This window comes from Gossypium hirsutum, chromosome A10 (genome assembly GCF_007990345.1).
Source record: "Gossypium hirsutum isolate 1008001.06 chromosome A10, Gossypium_hirsutum_v2.1, whole genome shotgun sequence".
In the NCBI taxonomy this organism is placed as follows: Eukaryota; Viridiplantae; Streptophyta; class Magnoliopsida; order Malvales; family Malvaceae; genus Gossypium; species Gossypium hirsutum.
The window spans coordinates 21,981,281-21,999,834 of NC_053433.1; the positions used below are offsets into that span (position 1 = coordinate 21,981,281).

The 18,554-nt window shown below is 35.5% G+C and overlaps 1 non-coding gene across 1 annotated transcript; it reads right to left on the minus strand.

The window, feature by feature from the left end:
* Window positions 1-443: 443 nt before the first annotated feature.
* LOC121209175 (small nucleolar RNA R71) lies at window positions 444-551 on the minus strand. The gene has a single exon (XR_005904292.1). It is a non-coding gene; the product is annotated as a small nucleolar RNA R71 (small nucleolar RNA).
* Window positions 552-18,554: the final 18,003 nt, after the last annotated feature.

Sequence of the window (18,554 nt, forward strand, 5' to 3'; positions counted from 1 at the left end):
GCCACAACCAAGGAGATGGCCGACAACCAGGAAAATTCGATACCTCTTGCAATTGCCGCTTATCCAGTAAACCAAAATCATGCTCCACTCACTATGTATGATTATGCTAAACCAAATTTAACAGGAACTGAGTCAAGTATAGTCAGGTCTGCTATTGCTGCAAATAACTTTGAACTGAAACCTAACACAATTCAAATGATACAACAATTTGTTCAATTTCATGGTTTGTAGGATGAGGATCCAAAAGCTCACTTAGCAAATTTTCTAGAACTATGTGACACCTTTAAAATCAATGGCGTTTCTGATGATGCCATTCGCCTTCGGTTATTCGCTTTTTCATTGAGAAACAAGGCTAAACAGTCGTTACCACGAGGGTCAATCACTACTTGGGAACAGATGACCGAAAAATTTCTATTAAAATATTTTTCGCCGGAAAAAATGGTAAAATTATGTAATGATATCTCTTTTTTTGTTTAGATGGATTTAGAAACACTTTACGATGCATAGGAGAGATACAAGGACCTTTTGAGAAGATGCCCTCACCATGGGCTAACACTCTGGCTACAGGTTCAAACGTTCCATAATGGCCTAAATCTTTCGACTAGACAAATGATTGAAGCAGCTGCTGGTGGAACTATCAATAAAAGGACACTTGAGGATGCCTATGAATTTATAGAAGAGATGCCACTGAATAATTATCAGCGGCAAGTCATGAGGACAAAACCAACGAAAGCAGCCAGCGTCTTTAACGTCGATTCAGTCACCATGCTCTCCAATCAGGTAGAATTATTAAATAAAAAAATTGATGGTTTACTTGGTTCTTCACAGGTACACTCAGTAATGCAATGTAAAGCAAGTGGAGGTGGATCGAGCAATTTAGAATACCCACTTTATGGCCACAACATGGAGAACGAGCAGTTAAATTACATGAGTAATAATCCTCGATCTCAAAACAATCCTTATAGAAATACTTACAATGCAGGTTGGAGGAATCACCCAAATTTCTCATGGGGAGGCCAAGGGAATTAGATACCACCACCCTCTCTAAGTTTTCAACAACCACCATATCAACAGGAGAAGAAACCGAACCTCGAGGAGATGCTAACAAAGTTTATCTCGGTGTCAGAAACTCACTTTCAGAATACTGAGACGGCACTTAAAAATCAACAAGCATCAATCCAAGGGCTCGAAACTCAGATTGGACAGCTCGCCAAGTTGATTTCTGAACGACCACAAGGTAGCCTGCCAAACAACACTGAATCTAATCCAAGGGAGCAACTCAATGTGATTTCCATTCAAGACGAAGAAGGGTTAGTTGCAGAACCAAGGCAAGAAATTGTGGTAAGCAAGTGTAAGAATGAGGTAGGCCATAATAAGCAGAAACCAGTAAGTACAGAATATAAACCTCGTGTGCCATACCCCAATGCGGCAAGGAAAGACTGCTCAAACAAACAATTTGGTAAATTTATTAACCTTTTAAAGAAATTACATATTAACTTACCGTTTATTGAAGCCCTTTCGTAGATGCCAAACGCAGTCAAGTTTTTAAAGGAGCTTCTAGCAAATAAACAAAAGTTAGATGAAGCATCGTATGTCGAACTGAACGTGGTTTGCTCAGCCATTCTACAGAATAAGTTGCCCGAAAAATTAAAAGATCCAGGGAGTTTTACAATTCCTTGTTTAATTGGTAGCTTAGATGTTAATAATGCATTGGCTAATTTAGGGGCTAGTATCAATGTCATGCCTCACAAAATGTTTAAGCAACTAGGTCTAGGGAAACCCAAACAAACTAGGATGAGCATTCAATTAGCAGATAAAACTATCAGATTTCCTAAGGGTAGTATTGAAGATGTACTCATTAAAATTGACAAATTTATATTCCCAGTTGATTTTTTTGTTCTAGACATAGAAGAGGATAGTAACGTTCCTTTAATCTTAGGAAGGCCCTTTTTAGCAACCGCTAGAATAATTATTGACGTTGGCACAGGTGAACTCACACTTCGTGTGGGGGACAAAACAATCACCTTTCAAGCTCGCAATTCGAGTAACACATCGAAAATTGAAGGTGATTGTACAAATCATTCTGTTAAAACTGACCATATCGTGGAATCTTCTTTGCAGGAAATAGGTTCAAAGAACACACATGAGCCAAGCAACAACAAAGAACCAATCCATAAAGAACGAATGTTACAAATTGAAGAGCTAGATGAATGGCTGACACATAAACCGAGAACACACAATAAACAAAGCTAGGACAAGCTCATTACCTCACCAAATCAACTAAAGGTTGGAGACAAAGTACTACTAGATACAGCAGATCCTCGAATTGCCACTTCTAAGCCTAATGAAGAAACTCCTCTTACAGTATTTAGCATTTTTCCATACGGTACAGTTGAGGTAAATCATCTTAAATTCGGCACATTCAAGGTAAATATTACTCATCTTAAACCTTACGTTGATAAAATTAACAACAAGGATGAGGAGTGTAAACTCCTCGAGCCACCATGAACACACACCAGAGAGGTAAGTCGAGCTTAAACTATAAATAAGTACTTCTCGAGAGGCAACTCGAGCACTAACAATATTAATTTCTTTAAATTTTAGTTTTTAACATCTAACATACTAATCGAACCATCAAACGCAAGTTTTTCTAAAAGACCACACGGTCAGGCACATGGGCATGCCTTAGACCGTGTGAAAATAGGGCAAAATTTTTCCCCAACACGAGAAGCGATAAGTTGCCACGGCCGTGCGACATGGCCGTGGGCGAACCTATCAAATTAGCACTGGCGTTCGACACGGCTGTGCCTAGCAACTGTGGGCGAACCTGTAAAAATAATATAGGTGTGGACCATCATACACAGGCGTAGGAGAAGCGAACGAAGCAGGACACGGCCGTGCGACACGACCGTGTGCACCAACATGCCCAAGGAACACGGGCGTGGGCCAAATGTTAGACGCGCCCAAATTCAAAAATCGCGAAACACACAGGCAAAAATTAGGGAACAAGGGCGTGCCTCACGACCGTGTGCCCCAAATTCTATATAAACCCCTTACTATTCATTATTTCCCTCCCCAAAAATCCTTAACCCTAGTCGCTGCAACTTCACACGCCCTACCCTACGCCCGTGCGCCGCCTCCAACCCGATTTTTGATGACCCAAGCTCTTCCCTTTTGCGTTTGTTTACTCTTTTCTCTCTATTTTTTAAATATTTTGCTTATTTCGTGATTTCTCTGCTCTATTGGACTATTTTAAGTAGAATAATAGAAATACTCATGCCTGTTATATAAGGATTTTGTCATTTTAGTTACTACATTATACTACACTCTTTCATTTTTCCTTGTTTCCATGAAATTTATGTTTACCCACATGCATTTATTCATATTCCCATTGCATTATTCTCATAATCCTATAACTTGATATACTTAGTTAATTTAGTTTGCATCATCTAATACGTAAGTCTCATCAAATATTCATATTTAGTCTTGATTTTCCATACTACTCTTCGGACGTGATGGTTGAACTTCAATTTTTGTTTCACTGCAGATATACAATGTCATCCTCATGTGGGAAGAAAACCACCTTCCCCGCTACGAAAAAAAGGAAAGGAGCAGCGTCATTCTCGGGTCCTACCGTGGAGATTTGCCACCCCTTCCTTCAGTTCCCCGTGGGACCCCAAGAAGAACTCTTTCAAATAATTCGGGCCCAACCCTTAGGTGTAGGCCGCTGCATTGACTGGGCTGTGCTTGAGAAAATTCAACTGGCTGACACAGTCCGAGCTCTTCTGACAATTGACCTGTGGGAGCTCTTCTTTCAGATCATCAAGCCGACGTATCTCGAGTTCACATTGAAACTCTGCTCGACATTCCATCTTCAGACCGTCATGACCAACTTTGATGATCCTGGAACGGTCCAGTTCTGCCTCGGGGGCTTGGTTCGATAGTTAAGTGTGCCAGAGTTTGGTGTCGTACTCGGGATATATACGGAAGAATACATAGACGAGCCTGACTTTAAAAACCTCAATCGCCACATCCACTACTCTCCCTTGAAGTGCTGGAACACCCTCGTCCCTGTCTCAGCTACCTACGATCCTAGCCGTTCCAAGGCATCGACTCTCTCTCCATCCTTGAGGTACTTACACGCCATCTTGGCCCATACCCTGACAGGGAGACGAGAGAGCACCGGCATCATCAACACTCACGACGCCTACTTTCTATGGTGTATGTCAAATGGGCACATCTTCGACCTCGCCTACTTCATTGCACTCACCATTCACCACCAGACGGAGCGGCATCGGAGGGGGGTCATCTCCATTGACCCCTACGTGACTCGATTGGCACGACACTTCGGGCTCCTCAACACAACGGCCCAATCATCCTCCCTCACTCTCATTGACCATATGTTTCCACAATACATCTCGAGCATGTTACATATGAGGATAATCGAGAAGCGCCAAGGAACCCACCCTCCTCAGTATCGCCTCGCCCAATCAGCTGATGAGGGAGACCCCAAGGACATTACTGATGATATCCCTCCACGTCATGAGAACCCACCATCTCAGCCACCACCCACATATCGTCCAGTTCATGCGGTGGCTTCATACGCTAACATCTCTGAGCGCCTTAATCGATTCGAGCAGCAGTGTTTTCAGCGCTTCGATCACATTGATGCTACTCTACACCAGATTTGTCAACACTTCCACATCTCATCGCTACCCCCACCTCGCGAACCATCTAATGATGAAGATGTTTAAAAAACTTTTATTTATTATTTTTATGTTTATCTTTTTAAGACTACTTTTTATTTTTCTTTAAGCTTATTTTTATTAGGTTTTATAATTTTTATTTAACAATTTTAATTTCGGCTATTCCATTACGAGTAATTATTCTTCTTTATATATTTCCTAAAAAGTTTCTGATTCTATCACAGTTATAAAGAGCTCCAAAGCTCACTATCACTTAGGAACTTGAAACTCCACTAGGAAAGGTTCTCCACGACTGCCATACCCTGCTCGACCACGACTATAGCTACCACGTGATATAATATTCTTTTGGCGCCAGCACTTGTGGAACCCAACCTCTACCACCACCGGAGTATCCTCTTTCACCCTCATCAGTACCTTGGTCGATTACTTCCCATAACGCCAATTCAAAGAGTCCATTCATAACTCAGGAAGTTTCACTTCTCTCCCTAACTTATGATCTTATTTTTTTCAGTATCTTCATCTTTTGTACATTGAGGACAATGTACATCCTAAGTGTGGGGGGTTATTTATTTCATTATTAGAAAATCCCTGAATCTTATTTTATTCTCATATAATCTTCTCATGCCATGATTAAAATGAATTTTGATTAATTTATGATTTTTATTGATATGTCTTGAATTAAAACATAGGCATTCATGCATTGACTGTTTAAACTTTAAGACATCAAAGAATCAAGCATGATAAGTTGATTTTTGAATTTAAATTTTATAGGTTGTTTTTCCCAAGTTTAGGTATTATCTTGAGTTGAAATTCACAGGTTTAAACATCAAAAGCCATAATTTTGTTAGATTTTGAGCCTTTAGAGCATCTATTATTTCTTTCATGCTCACTTTTATTGTTGCTTTGAGTGTGTCAATATTGAATTGTTATTCTAGAACTTACTTGATTATGCATGTTAAGACCACACCATTTGATTTGATATGTCAAGATTATAAAGACATTTAGGTTTAACCCACTCACTCCATAAAAGCCTACCTTAACAATTAACCCTTAGTGAACCCCCTTGAGCCTAATAATCTATTTATTAATTTACCCTTAATATTAACCCATAACCCATTATTGTTGAAATCCCCTAAATTAATTTGATCCCTATTTTTGTTGAGATTTGAATTGAAATAGTTGCTTAGCTATGTTTTTTCTATATTGTATTTGACTTTTTCTAAAAAAAAAGTACGTATTTACATATTAGTAGTAATTCGATATTTTCTGAGCCTAAATGTTTAAATTTCATATTCTGAAGAGAAGCTTACTTGTATACAATTGATGTGTGATTACTTTTTTTCTAGTTAGGTAATTTGTCAATTCAATCTCGATTCTAACCTTTTCTTTCAGCTTGTGACCATACCCCCTAACCAAAGTCACGTTACAACCCTCTAAAGACCTTTTGATTGATGTTTCATCTCAAATATAGTGGTGGAGATTTCATTTTTCATGCAAGCCTATGGTAATAACTTTTCATTATTGACTATTGAGTGCTTCATTTATTGTCCTTAAACATCTCGAGTGATTTGAGTGAATCTTTAGTGAGGATGTGAAATTCTATGATATTTTGAGTCAAAGGTAATTACTTTGATGAGGGGAGACACCTTTGTTTTCATGATAAAATGCTCAACTTAGAATGATTGAAACTTTGATGTTCTTTTAGTCGAATTTTCAATGTATGATGATTTATGGGTTATTTTGAGATATTATTGATAAGAATTATAAATTGAAAAGAATTTGTTTTGATTATAAGTTGAGGATTTTTCTTGAGGACAAGCAAATGCTTAAGTGTGGGGGTATTTGATAACCCGTAGTTTATACATATTTTTACCCCATGCTTAACACATTTTATGAATTATTTCTCCTTAGATTTGGTGAATTCGATGCTCTTAATCCTTTAATTTCATGTTTTATACTTAGGTGAGCATAGGAGAGCAAAAGGACTGAGAAATGGGCCAAAAATGGTGAAAATGGGCCAACGTGGGAAATTAGCATAGCCTAGAAGTTCCCTACACGGGTAGACTACATGCCCCTGTAGGTTCTACACGCTCTAACACGGCTTGGACCTCTTCACACGAGCTGACTACATGACCGTGTCAAATTGGCAAGATCGAAGCACGACTTATACGGGAATACCACACGTCTGTGCCTATTCAACAGCCTTAACCACGGCCCAAAGTAATTGCACACGGGCGTGTCCCTGTCGAGCCCAAGTTGAGTCTAATTTGGAAAAGGGCACTTTTGAGGGATTCTAAGCATTTTAAAACCTATAAAAACACCTTAGAAGAGGAGGAGAGAGGACACACATGTTAGGAAGCAAGGAATTGCTCAAGGTAAGTCGATTGATCCATCTCAAAAGCCGGATTCATCATCAAGACTGAAGATCTCCCTTCAAATTCCCTCAAGAGTTTTGGGTTTTCTTATGTTTTGTTATCTTTATTCTTTTGAGATGTTTTCTTTCATAAATATGAACTAAAACCCCTAAATACCTAAGGGGAATGAAACTTAAGACGAATCTTGTTATTATTTTCTGAATTGTATTATAAATATTTAACTTGTTCTTAATTATGTGTTCTTAATTCTTGTTTCGTATTTCAGGATATTGATTCAAGCTAATGCACATATTTAGAAGAGAAAAAGTCCCTGTCTAAGAGTACATTTGTCATAATTAAGCAGAGTTGATTGCACGCCTAGAGATAGGGTGACAAGATTTTGCCAGATTAAGGTGAAACCTAATAAGGGAATCCATAGATCGAGTTAATGCAATTCTAGGGAGTTAATTAGAAAGAGATTTCAATTATTCAGCCTAGATTTAGACGTTGTTAGTCTCAAGAGAGATAATAATATAACTTAGAGATTTCTACGGATCAAGTCAAATGAATAAATCATCCGATTCAGAGTCAAATAACAAGTGAAGTCTAGGTGGATTTTTCCTTGGGTATTGTCTTAATCAATCGAATTTTCCAAAAGTATTTTCCCAACTTTTCTTTCTGTGCATTCTTAGTTTAGTAATTAGTTTAGATAACCAAATCCCTTAATTTTTAGGCTAGAAAATAAAAAGAAAGTAATTACTAGTACCCGTAGTTCCTTTGGGTTCAACAATCTGGTCTTGCTAAAACTATACTATTATTTGATAGGTATACTTGCCTTAGTCGTGTTAATAGTTAGTCTCAAGAACGAATTCAATTATAAATTTTAAAACCTATCACGTATAAGCACGATCACATATCATTCATACACATGCATTTCATACACAAGCAGTCAACCAATACCACTGTTAATGCACCATGCACATTACGCTAAACATTTCATGTATTTTCATATTAACAAAATAGGCCTCACAATACATCAATTTTCAGTTATAGAGTAATTCATCATTAGCACAACACTCATCCTAACATGCCCAGTACATGATACTGAAAATAAATAAATAACAATCCAATAGCTGAGTTCTGGAACTCACTTGAAGGTTGACGCCAAATCCATCTACTAAGCTTTTCCTTTTCTACATGAGCTTCCTTAGTCAACAAAACATAACAACCATTTCAAAATTCTAAAAAAGATAACTCATCATTATAAGAACCATAATTGTAACACCCCAAACCCAACTTAAACGTTATAACCAGATTTTGAGAAATTACACTAACTTGTTTAAAATTGTTGATTTAATCAAACTTAGAGTATATTTCAAAAGCATAATTTTTGGGAAAAAAAACTCTCACAAATGTTTAGAAAAGCTTAAGTTCAGAAATACCTATTTTAAACCTAGAATTTGATTTCGAAATTGTGTGTTTTGAAAGTATTAATTTTGGCAAATCGTTTCTTGTTTTAAGACAACGTTCATTAAAAACTATTTATTCGCTTACGGAAAAGCATTTAAGTGTTTACTTAATTTTTGTAATGGAAACTTTTTCGTAATTTTAGATTTGAAAACCAAAGTTTAGTTTTGATAATTCAAATGATTTTTCAATTTAACGTTGAAAATATCAAAATCCAAAAAATAGAACAAAAATAAAAAAAAGCCCAAAAAACATATTTACAGTCCAAAAAACTAGAAAAGTGAAAATGTAAACCATCATACTAATTAATTGAAAAACAATCCATGTAACATTCTGATTTTAGGCCTAGTCAAAATAGTTTTGAGACCACAAATGTGAAGTGAAAATAATTATTTTATGAATGTGTTGAGGTCTATGATATGTTTGCATGATTGTGTGAATGTTTCGTTAAGAAATTTTGTTGATAGAATGTCCAATTTGATTTTTAGGACTAAACTGAAAAAAGTTGCAAAATATGTGATTCTAGAAGCTTTAAGCATGAAATAGCTATGGATTATTAATTAGAGGATCTTAAATGGTAATTTGACTAATTTCTAATTTTAAAGACAAAAATGGACATGGATAGGTAAAAATTGAAAGTTTAGTAAAAATGGCGTTTTGGTCATTTAGTAATTAAAAGAATAAAAAGGGAAAAATCAAGTCAAAATTTGCTCATCTTCTCCATGCCATAGCTGAAATTCCTAAGGTCACCATAGTTAGGGTTTCTTCAACTTTCAAGCTTGATTATAAGTGCATCCTAGCCCCGTTTTTAATGTTCTTTACATTTTTGAAGTTGTTATCAACCGATCTAGCTATTTCTACCCTTCATTTGAGCTAGGGTTCATGTTTAAAAATTTACCCATGTGTGACATGCATGTATTTTGATGTTTAATGGAGGAATATGGAAGTTTGATGTGTGGTAAACATCTTTTACTAAGTGATTTTTGATAAAAATATTTAAAAATGACCTTTTTGTAAAACTTATAAAAATGGGTAGTAGAAATGTGAATTGATGAAAAATGTGGGATGGTATAAGCATGATATAGGTTCGACTAGGCTTGAGTAACAAAGAAAATAAGTACATTTCATTTTACAAGCCTAGGGACTAATTTGTAAATATATGAAAGTTTAGGGGCAAAACTATAATTTTTCCAAAGTATTTTTTTGACTGATTTGAACAATGTAATGATTAAACAAGCTAAATTTTCTATTATAGATCAAGAAAAATGTGATTTGAACCTTGATCGAGGGAAAAATAAGGTTATCGAGGATTAGGTTCAATTTTTACTATTTTGTACCGAGGTAAGTTCATATGTAAATAATGCAATGTTGTGATTATTTATTTAATGTTTTGATATTGTATGAATTGTATATTTGGTTCTATGAATACATTTGAAAAGTTCGACAAAGTTCCGACAAGAGAGAAAATCTTGTTTGAACCTTAGGAATAGAATAAGATACGAATGACATGTCACTAGGACCCCACGTGATATATGTGTTTATGTGACCTGGGTGCTGGTCATGTACATCCTACAGGTGGCTGGGTAGTCCGGCATGTGTTGCAGATACCTGACAGCTTGTGTGAGCAGTTTGTGTAGCTACGTCTTGACTGACAGCTTGTGTGAGCAGGCCCGTGATTAGCTCGAGAATGAGCATTTGTGTGATACGAGATATGAGGTAGCTTTAGCTACATATGTGGCACTTATGTGCAAAGACTTTCCGTGTATCTAATTAGTATTCCAAGTGTTCAATGAGTATGTCAAAGGCTAGAAAGGGTATGATATGTTACGAGTTGGTACAGGTATGTACGGAAAACTCATAAGAATGAGCTTGGTATGTGATGAGCTTTTGGTAAGGTTAACAATGATTAAGTTTTACTTATGAAGCTATTATGATAATTACGTGACTTGTGCCAAATTTCTTGTATGATGTACATGTCTATGTTACTTAATGTTGTTTATTATTTGCATTTGAACTTGTAATAGCCCAAAATTGGGTCTAGTTGGAACAGAGGTTTCGGGACCACAAAATCTGAGATATAAATAATTATTTTATGATTATTTTGAGGTTTATGATATGATTGCATGATTGTGTGAAAATTCCGTGAAGAAATTCTATGCATAAAGTGCTTAATTCGAAGTTAGGGACTAAATTGAATAAGTTGAAAAACTTGCATTCTAGAAGTTTCTAGTATGAAATTGATTTGAAATATTAATTAGGAGGTCTTAAATAGGAATTTTACCAATTTCTAAGTTATGGACAAAAATTGGACATGGATGGAATTTTTGGAAAGTTTAGTAGTAAGGGTATTTTGGTCATTTAGGGGTAAAATGAATTAAAATACAAAATTAAAAGCCAATTTTGCTCATCTTCTTCACCATGGGCGTTTATACCAAGGGAGACTCCATGGATAGGGTTTTCAAGCTTCCCAAGCTCAATTGTAAGTCCGTTCTAACCCCGTTTTTCAAGTTCTTTACGTTTTTGGAGTCTCGGTAACTTGATTTAGCTTATGCTAGCAATAATTCAACCTAGGATTCATATTTGGAAAAATACCCATAGGTAAAATTTGTGTATTCTGGTGTTTTATGATACAATATGAGGTTTTAAGTTATGTTAGACAACTTGTGCTACTCGGTTTTAAGTGAAAACGAGCAAAAAAGCTTAATCGGTAAAAATACCTAAGTCATAAGTATATGTTAGAGTGAGAATTTGATGTTGCCATAGAAGGGAAAAGTGATCATCATGTCATAAAACATAAGAATAAGGGATGAAGTTTAATTCCCGAGCCTAGGGGCAAAAGTGTAAATATGCAAAAGTTTAGGGGCAAAATTGTAATTTTTCCAAAGTTTGAGTTAAGGACTGTTTTGAATAGTACATTAATTAAATAAGTAAAATATGATGTTTTAGATCCCGGAAAACGAGATTTGAACCTAGAATGAGAGAAAAATTGAAAATTGGGAAAGTTGGTAAAATGGCCGTTTTAATATCAAGGTAAGTTCATATGTATAATAAGCATTAATTTATGCATGTTTCAATGTAAAATTGATATATTTACTATGATCTCCGAGGTGTTGAAAGTATGTAAGTTGGTATGATAATAATACAACAATAATGCTGTAATTTATATTTGAAAGTTAAATTTAGTGAATTAATTGAATTATGTTAAATTAAATGATTATGGTGCCAATTTTATGAATTGATTTAAAAATATGTCTATGGTACATGAAGTGCATTGAATTATCATACATAAATGTGATTTCTATGATTATGGATATTATGGGAAATTGTAAGTTCATATGATTTTTAATAAGACAATGTGTAATTTAATGTTATTGCGTTGATATTAAATGAGATGTAAGTTTATATGTAAGTAATACATCACTATTACTTGTATTATGATATTTTATAAAAATATTGGAAATATGTTTGTGGATAATTACTTGATTGGTGAAATTGTTGGGAAAGAGAGAGAAATCCCGGTTGAACCTTCGGAAAGATTGGATGATACAGATGGTATGTAGCTAGGTCACATGTATAGTGCTGAGTGCACATCATGTGTACAAGAGAGCTACAAGACATTATGATGTAGCTAGGTCGCATGGGTGATACTATATGTACACCATGTTGACAAGAGAGCTACGGGATATATGTAGCTAGGTCGCATGCGTGGTTCCAAGTGAAGGACACCATGTAGACAAGAGAGCTACGAGATAAACTGGCTAGGTCACATGGGTGGTACTAAGTGTTCACCATGTGTACAAGAGAGCCGAACTATATGATGGGTGGAGCTATGTGCTGAAACCACCAAGTATCGAGGATTGATTCGAAGTGTTCAACGGGAGACTCTCTATGTATTGCTTTGTGAGTTTTGTGATGAATAAGTGCAGGAACTTGGTTATGTGAATGATGTGTTCATTAAATGACCAGGATGTGGTAAGGTTATAAACAAGTAAGTTATACATGAGGATGATTTTATGGTGACCTTGTGATCATGGGCCTATACTTGTGATGTATGAAATGTGGTGAAAATGATTTGTGATATGTATGTTAAAATGAGGTTAATACAAAGAAAGTGTGAAAGAGTGAATTAGCAATTAAACTGTTTTGGACAGTAGCAGTGAAGTGATTTTGAAAAATCACCAAAAATAGTATAAATTGAATCAAAGACTGAATGAGATATTAGATTAAAGCTTAATGAGTCTATTTTCATTAAAAGAAACATACAAAGCAAAGGAGTTCTATATTTTGAGATATTTATGTTTTTGTGAGACTGATTCAGAATGATTACGTGATCCCCTGTTCTGACTTTGGAAAATCACAACAATTTTGAGAAAAATAATTAGAGTCTCAAAATTATATTTTTAAAATCCATAATGAGTCTATTTTTAAGATAAATTAACAAGAACATTATCTGAGTTCTGTACTGTGAGATAATTATTTTTTAGTGAAGAGAGGTCAGAACTGTCAAAAAGTGAAACAGGGGAAATTTTAATGAATAAACTGTACTAATTGGCTAAACCAAAAATTATGAAAATTTTATGGTGGAAAGATAAGTGAGTCTAGTTTCAGGAGAAATTTACAGATCTTAATTTGGAGCTCTGTAGCTCGAATTATAAATAATTAAGTGACTATGACTCGTGTGGACAGTTTGATGTGAACATTTATTAGTAAATTGTGAAATCGTACTTACAAGAATGCTATATACATTAAGGATGTGGAATGGAGAGGAGGAGGAGGAAAATAAATATATGTGGAATACATGGAAACTATGGTATATGAAATATTGATATAATGAAATAAACGATATGTGTCTATAAGAAAACAAAAAGAGAATGTTATGTATCATGACATGTATATATATATATGACTAGTCTCAATGTAATGCTTGTTGGGTATGGAATTGAATTGAAATGTTTCAGGCAAACATGTTATTCTGCGCATCTGAATCGTGGTATTTTATAAAGATATGATCTAGCTTTAAATATGGATGCTTGATGATTAAGCTGAAGATATTTGGTAAGATGATAATCTTGGTATAAATGTATAAGTGGTACTATAATAAACAAGGTAAAATGAGTATGAGAGACACATGTATGATGACATACAAATGCTATGTTTGTGGTTTAATTGAGGATGTTTAATCATTAAATGAATACCATGTTATATGCTTTTGATTTTGTATAAGTGTGTAAGAGATCAAGGTTGACCAAAGCTTGGAAAATAGCCTAGGTATATTCCACACAGGCAGAGACACGACCATGTGTCTCAGCCGTGTATGGAACACGACTTTGGGACACGGGCTTGTGGAGCCTTAAAGCATGAAATTTCCAAGATTTTCGTAAGTTCTCGGTTTAGTCCCAAACCCTTTCTAAAGTATGTTTTGGGCTCCGTAGACTCAAATAAGGGACTATGTGTAAGAGAATGAACGCTTTGAAATATGAATAAAATTTTATGGCTCGTATTTTAGTTTAATGTTTGTATGTTTGTCTAGTAACGCCTCGTACCTTAACCCGGCCTCGGATACGGGTAAGGGGTGTTACAGAACTTACTAAGCTTTAAGTTTACCCCCTTACTTTTCATTTCTTATAGTGTCGCCAAACTAGCTCGGGGATCGAAAGTCGTCGGAGAATCGGTCACACTATCAATTTAATCATTAGGGTATATTTGGTTTCACATTTTGAATATAGCATGTATAGAGGGACTTGGTCATTTTGTTATGTGTTATAGTAGTTAGCCAAAAGTGTTGGCTTATGATAATACTATAATTCATTTTGTATATGGCCATGAGATATGGCTTATATTGATTATTGGGTTGTAAGCCTATTTATTCATGCATGCATGTGCCTATGCAATTGTGATGTGGTTGGTGGTTTTCTGTATGTGATGAGTTATGTTGTGACTATGAATGCCTGATGATTTAATTGGGATTTGTTTAGTATGATGATAACCATGGCTTAAATGAGAATTGGTAAGTTGGACTTGACAAAGTATTGTGTCTTGTGCATGTGTAAGTTAATATGATATTATTATAATCATGACTTGTTTGATAATGTTTAAGTACTCAATTATGTCATGTTAAGTGCCTTTGAAATTATGTATGTGTTTGAGCAAATAAGGGTGGCAATTGGCTTGGAAAATAGCCTTAAAGTTGTCCACAAAGGTAGACACATGGGCTTGTGTCTAGGCCATGTGTGACGCACGGTTTGCCCCATGGGCGTGTGATCTGGCCGTGTGTCCTCTGCACCCTAATTATGCAAAACAAAATGCTCAGTAGCAAGCACACGGGCATGAGACACAACCTTAGGATATGGGCGTGTGCCCTGGCCATATGAAGTCTACACCTTATTTATGAAAATTCATGAAAATTAAATTCGCCACACGGCCTAGCACACGGGCGTGTGACTTGGCCGTGTGACCCTATTTTGTTGATGATGTTAAAAACAGAGAGTTATACGGGCTAAGGACATGAGCATGTCCTAAGCCACACGGGCGTGTGTGACCACATGGCCTACCCACACAGGCATGTGACCCTCCAAAGCATGAAATTTTTTGAGTGTTGTAAAAATTTAGGAAGTTCTCGATTTAATCTCGAACCACTCCTAATGTATGTTTTGGGCCTCGTAGGCTCGTACAAGGAACGATACACATATGTATGAATGGTTTTAATTTGGATGCATTTTTATGACCCAGTTTTGTATGATTGCTAGTGTTTATGTCCAGTAATGCCTCGTACCCTATCCTGACGTCGGGCACATGTAAGGGGTGTTACAATCCAAGCTTCCATCCACCATCTGATCCTAAACTCAAAGATTACCTGACAGGTCAGAAACAAAATAAAGGGGTGAGTTATAGAGCTCAGTGTATAACGAAATTCAAACAAAGACCACACATAGCATAATATACAAATCAGAGTATCACAGAAAATTTCATAATGATCAATTAAACAGAACTAAAAATGCATGATTATGTCGATGCGGTATTTTTCAAAAAATCATAATGTAGATTTTTCAAAAACTTCCTACCCAACTCCGCTATATACCAAAATAGACTTCCCTAAAACTTGTCCAACCAAAGTACACCAGTAGATAATTGTGGACAATGCCACCAGAGTTGTAGTTAAAACTGCCATATCAGATATATGTCGTCAAGCCACCATACTACAGCCAAGCTCCCAGCATAGATATATGTCGTCGAGCCACTATACTTGCAGTCAAGCTGTTAGACAGAAATATAGATAAACCATCAGATAAGGTAGATCATTAAACTACCAGAACTTCCTTCTTACCATATTATCCCAACCCCATGCAATGTGGCATGGCATGCAAATACAGAATCAAAATGATAAGCATGTTGAACATGCATTCATATTCTTAACAGAAACCAATAACCATGGCTTTCATGCTTTGCAAACAGATATTATGAATCACTTTAACTAGAACAGCCACAATGTCACATGCATGGTCAGATAACTACTTAAGAGATTTTCAACTTAACATATTTAAACATCATATACTCATACCTAACATTACAAAACAGATACATGCCATCAGATTTGACAAAACACGAATCACACATATATATTTCACATACCTTAAACACATAACATACAGAAGCACATTAATATACACCTTGCTTTCAAGTCTTATTTAAGCGGTATAAACCCTACGGAGGGTCTTATTATGAATCGCACATAAAAAATGGGCCTAGGGTAAAATTTCAAAAAATGGGCCCACATGCCCGTGTAGCCCACACGGCCCAGTTAACCCAGACTGCGTGACATGCACGATTATCTGGCATACAATAGTGTAACATCAACAATGAGTGTTTTGACTTTCTTTCGTTCACTGTTTTTACAAGTTTAAGTCACACACCTGATTAATTTCTAGCGCAGATACCACGACACAATTCCAAACTCCTAAATGACATTCAGAAAATGATTAATTAACATGAATCACTAAGAATTCAAATACAAATTCAGCCAAAACCATTTAACTGCAAGACCTTAGCCAAAACGCAAATTAGCCTCTCGACATTCCAATACTTGCCCAAACAGTAACAGTAGTTCTCAAAACCTCCTAACTAGCGTCGTGCAAATCACAAACTTCACCTAACAAATTCCCACACAAAAGAGAACGTTTCAAATGCCGTCAAAACCAACCAATGTTACTCAAACAACTTACGAACACTATTCTTATAAGAAAAATTAATGAAATGAAACACCCACTTACACAACACTTACCGAAATCCAGAAACTCTAAAATGCACCAAAAACTTAAATTAGAACTAGGAACGGTAAACAAAAAGGATAAGAGTTACAATCTCACAAAGAACTATAACGGAAAAAAAAAGCTATAGTTTGGCCCCAAGAACAAAGAAAAACTGAAAAGATAATAGAGAAAATAGGGAAGAAAGGAAAAGTGGATGTGAAAATTTGAGAGAGAAACGTGATGGAGAGTGGAGAGTAACATGGGAAATTTTTTTCTAGAAAACCAAAATTTTTGTAATTAATTTAATTTTTTAAAATAGATATTAACCACCCACACTCCCACTCAATCTCCCTGCTAACCACCTTATCAGGTTTTAGAATTCAAACACAACCTAAACACTGACATAAGGGCAACATAAGGAGAATTACCAAAAATTATTTTTGTTTGCACATGAAAGGATTTAAACATAGGACCAAAGGGTAAGCTGAAGCCTTACCACTAAACCAGCGAACTCATTCTTGTAATGAGTTGAGCGAAAATAATACAAAAGCCAAACGTTTTAAGGGTAAGGTTAGGATAAAAATAATAAAATTAAGAGGAAATATTCGAACTTAGAATCTCAAACACAAGCACAATACCTATCCATTGAATTAGATTAACTCACTTAATAAAATCCCTATAACCTTCATTCAGAAACTGAACATGACTACTCTTGGTTTCACTAATTCTCTTTCTTCTAACCCAGTTTTTAGGATGTGACAATAATTTCATTGTATGCAGAGGTCACTTAAGTGACTATCGATAACTTTACCTGATATAGAATAGAATCAATGGATTAACTGACATCTTTAATTAGCTTTATTCTCTTTTCTTAAATCTGTGAACACGGAATAATTAGGAAGCTTACCAACTTGATAAATCATCAGCTACTTATACATAAACTTTAGTTTATTTCCTCCATGCAAATCGCTCCTTAATCTTTCTCTCTTACAATTAAACTAGTGAATAATATTAAGAATAAACCGAAAACTGAAAGAACAACCCCGAAGAATAATATCTCTCCCTTATATAATGCTCCCGCACAACCTTCATCGATCTCAAATTCAACAGCCAAGCGTACATATCCATAATCATCATGTCTCTCACTAAGATATATTCCTAATTCAAATGTAACAGAACCAAGGTTAAAATCCAACCTTTCCACAACCAGCTTGCCAATTCCTCTTATTTCCACTAGAACCCACTCAATTTATAAGCTTTTCAAAATTAATACCCAAAATCAGATTCCAACTTAAACTTAAGATTTCGGGGTGTAACAATTTATATATGTTAGCTTGGGATGTTAACTTAGTTTGAACCCTACTTATTGTTTAATTTTGGAAAGTATAATGTTCACATGTATATGTGTTTACTTTGGTAAAATGTTGTGATTTTAAATGGTTATCAATTGGTATATTTGATACTGATATGACATGGTTAAATGTTGGTTTGAATGGTTTAAAGGTGTATTGTATAAGTTGAGTTTGGAATAAGTTGAATTGAAATGATTTGGTGCCAATTTAAGGCATATTGGTTTGGTTGATTAGAAATGGTTAAGTGCATGTTTTGGTATATATTTTGGCTGGTTTTGTGTAGGTCTAAGTGTAAGTTATAGTATCAAATGTGTAGAATGTTAAGTTGGCATGAAGGTACCAAAATGCGAGTTTTTTTACATTTTTGGCTCAGAGGTATCGATACCCTTGAAAATGATATTAGTACATTGGTGATCTTTCTTAAATTTT